A 10752-nucleotide genomic window follows, 5' to 3' on the forward strand; every position below is an offset into this window, starting at 1 on the left:
CCTGTCAGTTTGCGATTTTCGCAAGCTAACTTTTCCCCATAGAAATGCATTGGCCAGTGCTGATTGGCCAGAGTACGGAACTCGACCAATCAGCGCTGGCTCTGCTGGAGGAGGCGGAGTCTAAGATCGCTCCACACCAGTCTCCATTCAGGTCCGACCTTAGACTCCGCCTCCTCCGGCAGAGCCAGCGCTGATTGGCCGAAGGCTGGCCAATGCATTCCTATGCGAATGCAGAGACTTAGCAGTGCTGAGTCAGTTTTGCTCAACTACACATCTGATGCACACTCGGCACTGCTACATCAGATGTAGCAATCTGATGTAGCAGAGCCGAGGGTGCACTAGAACCCCTGTGCAAACTCAGTTCACGCTAATAGAATGCATTGGCCAGCGCTGATTGGCCAATGCATTCTATTAGCCCGATGAAGTAGAGCTGAATGTGTGTGCTAAGCACACTCATTCAGCACTGCTTCATCACGCCAATACAATGCATTAGCCAGTGCTGATTGGCCAGAGTACGGAATTCGGCCAATCAGCGCTGGCCAATGCATTCTATTAGCCCGATGAAGTAGAGCTGAATGTGTGTGCTAAGCACACACATTCAGCACTGCTTCATCACGCCAATACAATGCATTAGCCAGTGCTGATTGGCCAGAGTACGGAATTCGGCCAATCAGCGCTGGCTCTGCTGGAGGAGGCGGAGTCTAAGGTCGGACCTGAATGGAGACTGGTGTGGAGCGATCTTAGACTCCGCCTCCTCCAGCAGAGCCAGCGCTGATTGGCCGAATTCCGTACTCTGGCCAATCAGCGCTGGCCAATGCATTCTATTAGCCCGATGAAGTAGAGCTGAATGTGTGTGCTAAGCACACACATTCAGCACTGCTTCATCACGCCAATACAATGCATTAGCCAGTGCTGATTGGCCAGAGTACGGAATTCGGCCAATCAGCGCTGGCCAATGCATTCTATTAGCCCGATGAAGCAGAGCTGAATGTGTGTGCTAAGCACACACATTCAGCACTGCTTCATCACGCCAATACAATGCATTAGCCAGTGCTGATTGGCCAGAGTACGGAATTCGGCCAATCAGCGCTGGCTCTGCTGGAGGAGGCGGAGTCTAAGGTCGGACCTGAATGGAGACTGGTGTGGAGCGATCTTAGACTCCGCCTCCTCCAGCAGAGCCAGCGCTGATTGGCCGAATTCCGTACTCTGGCCAATCAGCGCTGGCCAATGCATTCTATTAGCCCGATGAAGTAGAGCTGAATGTGTGTGCTAAGCACACACATTCAGCACTGCTTCATCACGCCAATACAATGCATTAGCCAGTGCTGATTGGCCAGAGTACGGAATTCGGCTGTCCTGAATATCATCCTATGCTAGGTTCACACTAGCATCGGGCTCTCTATCTTTCAGGTCTGTCAGGAGACTTGAATGATGGAGAGCTGAACCTTTCCAACAGCGGTTACACACCGACATCGGAGGACCCTGTTGACTATAATGGCGTCTTACAGGTGTCTGCCATTTCCAAATATAAAGCTGAAGAGAACAATGTCCTCAGTGCAGACAGCATTGTAGCTAATGAGGTCACAGTAGCCATAATTTTGCTACACTGCGAAACAAGTGGTGCCCACAGGTCCCTCTCTAACTATACACTGGCAAATCTCACTAACCTAGTGCAGGTCAAGACACATGTAATCCATTGTAGCTGCAAAACTGTACAAGTTGACCCAGGAGTGTTTTCTCTCACACTGCCTGCAAAACTGTCAGCCCTCCCTTTTTTTATCAGGCTTCCTTCCCCAGTAACATATCAGGAAGCCTGAGCACCTGGGACTAGGGAATAAACTCGTAGTGGACTTGGGATGTGAACTGGAAGACTCCCACTACCAACCAGTCCTCCAGTCCAAAAAATCCAGCCCATGTAATTTACACAAAAGGGCCTTAGCAGACTATGTTCTGCTAAAGCAGCACTTAGGGGCCCTTTACACGGCGTAAGCGCTCGGCTCATTCTGAGCCGTACACGCGAGCGCTTCTAAACACTTCCCATTCACTTCAATGGGAGCACTCGTAAAGCCAGCTTTACGCGCACTCCCATTGAAGTGAATGGGAAGTGTTTAGAAGCGCTCGTGTGTACGGCTCGGAATGAGCCAAGCGCTTACGCCGTGTGAAGGGGCCCTTAAACTTCTGGGTTTCTTTTATGTCACCTGGCTGAGGAAACCAGGTGAGATATACACCCCGTCCACCACTTTACCATACACTTTACTACAATACCTATCCAAGCGATTCTAAGATTGAGATTTAAAAATATATAAAGTAACCAAAAATAAATAAACAAACATGTTAGGTATCCCTACTTGAGTATAAGTTCCCACTATCCAAAAATAGTAACTCCAACCAGTAACGGGCCCTATTTATACACAAATCCTGGTTCCTGCCCACGTCTGCCTGCACTTCTTCTTCTGCGGAGGCCACTGTGAGCAGGAACGGTGCGATCGGTAAGTAAGGCCGCGGGCCCCACAAACACTATTATATGGAGGCCCCGCCATTCCTAGTTATGCCACTGAGTAAAAGCTACTAAGAGGTGACCCCATTTCCAAAATTACTATGCCCTGATATATTCCTTAGGTGGTGTAAATATTTTTACCACAAAGTATTGCATTCAATTATTTTCCATAAATGGATGCACAACTGATCTATTTGCAATTTTGAGACCATTTCAGTGCTCAATATGTTGCACCCTACTTTTGTTATCTGAAATACAAACTCCAAAAATTGTTAAGCAGTTCATCTGGGGTACAATAACATTTGTAAAATGAAATAGTATATGTCTTGAAAAAAACTACAATTTTCAGCTTTAAACCCTTCCCAACACCCATCGTAATCGTACGATGGATGTTGAATTTTTAAATATGGTGGCCACACAGAAGCATTAACCTCCTCAGCCAAAGCTGACTGAGACCTCGGCGCTTCCATTTGGCCAGAGATTGACAGCACCCGAAGCGAGATCCGGTGCCAGCGTCCCATTGGCATGCAACTGGAAGCCTATTGATGGCTCCCAGGCTTGTCTGGCATTCACTTGTATAGCAGGCTGCTTTATGCCCAATTCTGAATTTTTTTCCAGCTTCCCAGTACTTTGTACAGAATAATCCATGGTATTATTATGGGAAGAACAATTGGTCCTGCAAACATTAAGGGCCCCTTCACACGGCTGATACGCTGGCTGCTTTAGAACGTGTAAACGTTCCGTAGCAGCGGCGTCTAAAGCAGTTCCCATTGTTTTCTATGGGAGTCGGCATACGTGCGCTCCCCATAGAAATGAATGGAAAAAGCAGCCCATTCATTTCTATGGCGAGCACGCGTCTGCCGGCTCCCATAGAAAACAATGCGATCTGCTTAGCCTAAATATGGCTTTGTGAATGGAAAAATAAAAAAGATATGGTGTTTGGAAAGTGGGAAGTGAAAAGGAAAATAGAAAAATAGTCCCCGGCGGGAAGGGGTTAAGATGTACTTTTAATTAATATATGTGGGCATAAACTGGCTGCACAGCAGAGTAAAGAAGGGAAAAAGTGCTGCTTGGATCTGGAGCACAAGTGAATGTACAACAGGCGGTAAAACGTGAATATAGAGTTCTATTGGGAGGCTTTTTTTGGAGGCTGATTTTGAGGCAGATTCAGTGTCAAAATCAGCACCAAAAAACTCCGTGTGCACTGACCCTTAGCCAGCTGTAGCTATTTTCTGCTTAAAGAGGAACTTTCATCCAACTCCAACAAGTCCAGCTCTATACATCAATAGATACTTCACTGATTTTGCCACAGTTGGATTTTTTTTTTTGTCTAACCACCTCCATTCCAGAGTAATAAGTGCTGTTAATTTTGGTGCCTAATATGCTATTTAGGCTCTATACTGTCAGGAGGGTGGTGTCAGGCATGAGCAGAAAAAGGGTTGAGATTCTGAGCTCTGACACTGGCTGCCTCTGATGTGAGCTCTGAATCACATCCTCTAACACTGCCCTTCTGACATTACAGAGCTTAGCTAGCACATCAGGCACCAAAAGTAACTGCGCTTGTTGCTCAGGAATGGTGGGAGCTAGAGAAAAAATTCCACCTGTGCCAGAATCAGTGCAGACGCACCAATTAAAAGACGCTAAGAACTTGAATTGGTGGAGATGGTGAAAGGTCCACTTTAATATCTAGAATTATCTTCTCTGGTTTAATAAAGTACTGTGGTATATAAAGTGATATATAATGGTAAATATAATGGTAATATAATGGTATATAATGTGATATATAATGATATGAAAGATATGTATTTAGATATACAGTACATATAAGGGCATGTAAGATGCATACTGAAATCTAAAGCTTGCAACTAGATTCTACATTTTTATTTTAGACAAAATATGTGTTTCTTACCAAAATTGTGGTTTAAGAAGATACAAGGACAGGATTAATGACTCTTCATGAATTGGGCGATTTGTTCACCTGTATACGTCCACTTACTCGTCTTGAAAAGAGAGAACCTGCAGAGAATGGCACCAAACTGTGAGAAGGCATTTGTAGGTGTTGTCAGCCTTTCATCTTGTTTTCTGACTTATGGAATTGTAGACCGCATGTCCGGTGTTTGCATTGCCTGCTTGAATGTACTTTACTTTACACAACATTTGTTAGTCTTTCCTAGTAGAGAATAGGCCCTGCTGCCTCTGGATAGGTTACTCTCACAAAATTGAGGTTAAAAGTTGAATTAGCCATTAAGCAATTTCTGATACAATTACCTAAGTTGTTATTGCTTTAAAAAAATTTTTTGATAAGAGTCGGTTAATAACAAATTTTGTGCATTGTTAAATAACACCATGTTGTTAAAGCATGTGTTAAAGGAGATATCCGGTAGTTGTGAAACACCTCAGAATGGTGAACAAAAGAACAACAAAAAAATCATACTTACCCCATTGGTCTCCCTCCGCACTTGTACATTGCTTGGTGAACCACTGCAGCAATGAGATTATGGCATAGGGACATATGTCTGGTGCATCCAATCATTGGCCATAGAGTTGATCTGATACAAACAGTGACTGACTGCAGTGGTTACACAGAAATTGTAGAGGTGAGGTATCAGTGATGTTAGTATGTTGGTTTTTTTTTGTTTTGTTTTTTTTAATTTGTTTTTATTGAACATTTTCTATGTAAATACAAAAAAAACTGCTTGGAGGAACTATTATTAATACAGCCAGTAGGAGAACTAATATTATACTGTATTAGAAAGGCTGGAGGAGCTATTATATATAAGTTTGGGGAGAACTATTATTAATAAAGGAGCTTTACATAAAAGGAAGGACTATTATTAATAAGGGTAGGGGAAGTATTATTTATAAGGGGGTGATTTATTAGGGAGGAAACTATTAATAATAAGGCCAGTGGCAGAACTATTATTAATAAGGAGGGACTATTATTAATGAAGCTGGGGATACTATTATTTATAAGGGGGGCTATTTTTAAGAAGGACTTATTACTTATAAGGGGAAACTATTACTAATAGAGTAGTCTACAATTTGGATAATTGAAACAACATATATATTCTTGACAAATATTAGTTATTTTTAAGTTCAGAGGGATAGGCTGTTATACATTTTCAATAACGTCTAATAAATATACCCAATTTGATGGGTTCACAACTATAAGTATTGAAATATCTTCAAATTGGCGTACTTTCCATCCATTGATGAAATTGGCATACTTTCCATCCATTGACGAGACCTGTATTTTATATATGCCATCTATGACAGCAGAGTGACAATAAAGCTGTCACTACTTTGATTATGGTGGAGATATCCCATTTAAAATAGTGCTGCAAATGTATTTACTATGCATAATGTATCACACCATCTAGGTCATTAGAACCACCATTGGTGTATATTTTCTACTGTGCATGCCTTTATAATGCAATAATGAGAAACAACGCCCATGCTAGGCTGTGTAAGTGTTTTACTGCACATCTTATGTTGAACTTTGTAAGTACTTTACTGCACAAACAACACAAATGATGTCTCAAAGGAGATACCACCCATATCCTTGGACATAATGGTCTGTATTTGGGGACTTTCGTATACAGTCCTATGAAAAAGTTTGGGCACCCCTATTAATCTTAATCATTTTTAGTTCTAAATATTTTGGTGTTTGTAACAGCCATTTCAGTTTGATATATCTAATAACTGATGGACACAGTAATATTTCAGGATTGAAATGAGGTATATTGTACTAACAGAAAATGTGCAATATGCATTAAACCAAAATTTGACCTGTGCAAAAGTATGGGCACCTCAACAGAAAAGTGACATTAATATTTAGTAGATCCTCCTTTTAATCCCATAGTAGAAGCCGCATGCTACTGCACATGCGCCCAGGCCATTTTTTTATATCAGTGTCCGCTCGCGAGCGCTGGAGGAGGACGGGACCGGAGGACATCGGAGGAAGAAGAGGCATGGATGAAGATGAAGACACACCCTGAATGCCCGGCCAGCGTTCACGATCCGTAAGTAGATAACATTATTTTTTAAGGTTTTATTTTAAAACGGGGGGGGTAGTTTAATATAACTTTTACAGTGCCTGAATAGCCTTTTTAAAGGCTATTCACGCATATGTGGGGCTCTATCAGCATGATTTTGCTGATAGAGATCCTTTAAGTTCTCAGAAAAAGAACTGGGATGATTTAGGAAAACCTGCACTCGCAGGGGGTTGGACCCGATGGCCCTTGAGGTCCCTTCCAACTCTACCATAAAAAAAAAAAAAAAAAAAAAAGTGTAATATCCCTGTACAATGTCTCATATGAACCTACAGCTGATGACCCATGTAATGTTCTATCCCAACGGTATCCACCAGTAAAACTAGATCAGATACCCACTAGAGTTGCCACATATCCGGGGAACTACCCCTGTTTCAAAAGGATAGGATGTGGGAAGGTTCTGGAGAACTTGACTTCAGAATTCTGTAGAAAGGAATTCCTTGTAAATGAAGACAAGGATGGGTTCCTGAACCAGAGTGTGGCCCGAACTGATATATCGTGGTTGTGTGGGGACATGAGACTAAGGCCTAGGTTACCTGTAAAGTGGAGTGGAAGCTGTACCTTGGTGCAGATACTCATGCCATTTCAGATAGTTTCCTCAGAGGGAATGAGCACGCCCCAGACTCTCAGTTCACTTAGAACAAGACGTGACGTTTCACTTAGACACAGGGATAAGAGGTCAACGCCGAGTGGATCCTTTGCTTCAAGGGTTTACATAGATGACATCGGGGTCCCTAGTGGGGTACCAGATGAGTTCAAAGCTAGAAATCAGATAGCGGCTGGATTTAAATCATTTTTATTTTGGTGGGTAACTGGATAAAAACGTGGACTGGATAAATTACATTTACTATAATCAGCAAAGATTTATAAATTATACTAGGGATGCAATAAAGGGAATTGCTGATCAATTAGGGCCTACTACTTTAATGTCATGGCAGAACAGGTTGGCCTTGGATATGGTATTAGCCGAAAGGGGAGGGGTGTGCAAAATGTTTGGCACTTGTACTTTTATCCCGATTAATACAGCCCCTGATGGATGTGTTACCAGAGCACTAGAGGATCTTACATCTTTGTCTGAAGAGATGGCTGAAAACTCGGGTATCAACAACCCCTTCACTGATTGGCTGCAAAACTGGTTTGGACAATGGAGTGAACTAGCGTCAAACTTCATCGCCTTGGAAGATGCAGCAGTGATTCTAGTCACCTGTGGATGCTGTTGTATTCCGTGCCTCCGAGGACTTGTGCAAAGATTAATCCATACAACTATTTCTAAAACTGCATATGTTGACCTAAAGCCTAATCATGAAGACTACTGTGAATTGATCTAATTGAGAATAGGATATGACCCTTCCCATACTCTCAAGGAATTAGGGAGGAATCCTGACAATAATGTCCGGTTATTGAAGTACTTGAGGATGGGGGGAAGTCTCATATCTGTTCTCAAAAGGGAGCGTTCACACTACCGTCGGTGTCCGACAGCTAGCGTCCGCTGCTAATGTTCGCACAAGATTTCGAATGGACATTAGCAGCGGACACTAGCTGTCGGACACCGACGGTAGTGTGAACGCTCCTTAAGCCGTTGAGTAAAATAAGGAACATGATAAGTGAATATGGAAAATCAATATTGAATAGACTTTGGTACATCATGCAGCCAGATGGCCGTGCACTAACATAACCTACTTTGTAATTAAACATTAAGAGGAATAATTAAAATATTGTATTGTTATAGTGTTAATATATGTTAAGGGTGGGATAATCTCATAATACACATGAATGGAAATTGCTGAAATTGCTGAATCATAACGGTTAATCATTATTCAATTACACACCCATATACACCTATATACGCCTACTAAAATTACTATAAGAACAGATGATATGCTCAATAAAGGATGCGCTTTAACTCAGATACAGCTTGTCTCTGTGTTATTATTATGCTTACTTATATAGCACCCTCATATTCCGCAGCGCTTTACAGATATTGTCAGTCTCTGTCCCATATAGGGCTCACAATCTACAGTCCCTATCAGTATGTCTTTGGTGTGTGGGAGGAAACCAGAGTACCTGGAGGAAACCCATGCAAACTCAGGGAGAACATACAAACTCCTTGCAGATGTTGCCCTTGGCAGGATCTGAACCCAGGACTCCAGTGCTGCAAGGCAAACCACTGAGCCACCGTGACGCCTCAAGGCCTACTGGTAATTTGGAATCCATCCAATATATTTATTAGTCTGACTTCAGACTACTTAGTGGTGTAGCCCAGTTTCACTACTGCACCTTGCTGTATAGTACACACAGGTCCTAGTTTTATATCTGTATATATGGTGATTTGCCATATTGTGTGCAATATGACTCTCTACCACATGCAGTTAACTGCACCAAAGAAATACTGGACCAGAATATTGTCTGCAAGCTAATGGCTACTGGGCTAGGAAGCAGGGGTTGGCACGGTGGTCATGCAAAGGAGTAATTGGATCTTCTGTAGGATCACTGGTGCTCTTAAAGTGTAATGGTCTGATAGAGTCACAAACCGGAGAGTGCCGCCCCTTTAATGATGTCTCGCCAGGTGCATAAATAAATGGTAAGGAAAACGTGTGCATTTTTGAATTTCATCATATGAATTTTAGCTATGACAGCAATGCATTTTCCTTTTAGATTTATTTGAGGAAAGGCAGAAATGCAAAACAATGTTAAGCAGTGGCAAACGCAGGTGTTTTATCCACTAGGCTTCGGCCAGTGCCGCACCTCCCATGAGGCGACCTGAAGCGACCGCTTCAGGCGGCGCTATGTCAGGGCCCCAGGGAGGGCGGCATTTTTGCTTACCTAAGCCAGTCCAGGACAAGCTGTCCTGGACTGGCTTAGCACAGAGCGGTGGATTGGGGAGGCCGCTGAAGCAGTGCTGCTCCAGTGGCCTCCCCTCACGCTCAGGCAGAGAGCAGGTCCTCTCCGTGCCGGCGAACGCCGCTAAGCCCCGCCCCCTTTGATTCACCCCGCCTCCTTCACTCTGCCATGCCCCCTCCGCTCCACCCCCTCCTCCCGGGGGGGGGGGGGGGGGGCGGCTTTCTGTCGTTCGCCTTGGGCGGCGAAAGGGGTAGGTTCACCCCTGGCTTCGGCTGCACCTTTTTTCTGCAGCATTTTTACTTACTATTAGAGATGAGCGAACAGTGTTCTATCGAACACATGTTCGATCGGATATCAGGGTGTTCGCCATGTTCGAATCGAATCGAACACCACGTGGTAAAGTGCGCCAAAATTCGATTCCCCTCCCACCTTCCCTGGCGCCTTTTTTGCACCAATAACAGCGCAGGGGAGGTGGGACAGGAACTACGACACTGGGGGCATTGAAAAAAATTGGAAAAAGTCATTGGCTGCCGAAATCAGGTGACCTCCATTTTAGACGAATAGTGGATTTCAAATCCGGGTCATATGAGAATGTGAACTTTGTGACTATGAGACAGGGATAGCTGTACAGGCAGGGATAGCTAGGGATAACCTTTATTTAGGGGGGAATGTTATTAAAAATAACTTTTTGGGGCTCTATCGGGTGTGTAATTGTGATTTTTGTGAGATAAACTTTTTCCCATAGGGATGCATTGGCCAGCGCTGATTGGCCGAATTCCGTACTCTGGCCAATCAGTGCTGGCCAATGCATTCTATTAGCTTGATGAAGCAGAGTGTGCACAAGGGTTCAAGCGCACCCTCGGCTCTGATGTAGCAGAGCCGAGGCTGCACAAGGGTTCAAGCGCACCCTCGGCTCTGATGTAGGAGAGCCGAGGGTGCACTTGAACCCTTGTGCACCCTCAGCTCTGCTACATCAGAGCCGAGGGTGCGCTTGAACCCTTGTGCACACTCTGCTTCATCAAGCTAATAGAATGCATTGGCCAGCGCTGATTGGCCAATGTATTCTATTAGCCTGATGAAGTAGAGCTGAATGTGTGTGCTAAGCACACACATTCAGCTCTACTTCATCGGGCTAATAGAATGCATTGGCCAGCGCTGATTGGCCAGAGTACGGAACTCGACCAATCAGCGCTGGCTCTGCTGGAGGAGGCGGAGTCTAAGATCGCTCCACACCAGTCTCCATTCAGGTCCGACCTTAGACTCCGCCTCCTCCGGCAGAGCCAGCGCTGATTGGCCGAAGGCTGGCCAATGCATTCCTATGCGAATGCAGAGACTTAGCAGTGCTGAGTCAGTTTTGCTCAA

Source organism: Leptodactylus fuscus, chromosome 3 (assembly GCF_031893055.1).
Source record: "Leptodactylus fuscus isolate aLepFus1 chromosome 3, aLepFus1.hap2, whole genome shotgun sequence".
Taxonomy (NCBI): domain Eukaryota; kingdom Metazoa; phylum Chordata; class Amphibia; order Anura; family Leptodactylidae; genus Leptodactylus; species Leptodactylus fuscus.